We start from the raw sequence: 376 nt of genomic DNA, 5'->3' as shown, positions 1-376 counted from the left end.
TATGTATATGTATAGCTGATTCACTTTGGTATAAAGCAGAAACTAACACACCATTGTAAAGCAATTATACTCCAATAAAGATGTTAAAAAAATATATGCACCCCAATGTTCATTGCAGTACTATTTACAATAGCCAGGACATGGAAGCAAGCTAAATGTCCATCAACAGAGGAATGGATAAAGAAGATGTGGTACATATATACAAGGGAATATTACTCAGACATAAAAAGGAGAGAAACTGGGTCATTTGTAGAGTCGTAGATGGACCTAGAGACTGTCATACAGAGTGAAGTAAGTCAGAAAGAGTAAAACAAATATCGTATATTAACACATATATGTGGAATCTGAAAAAATTGGTATCGACGATCTAATTTAT

This window comes from Physeter macrocephalus, chromosome 2 (genome assembly GCF_002837175.3).
Source record: "Physeter macrocephalus isolate SW-GA chromosome 2, ASM283717v5, whole genome shotgun sequence".
NCBI classification, from domain to species: domain Eukaryota; kingdom Metazoa; phylum Chordata; class Mammalia; order Artiodactyla; family Physeteridae; genus Physeter; species Physeter macrocephalus.
This window is presented reverse-complemented; position numbering follows the sequence as displayed.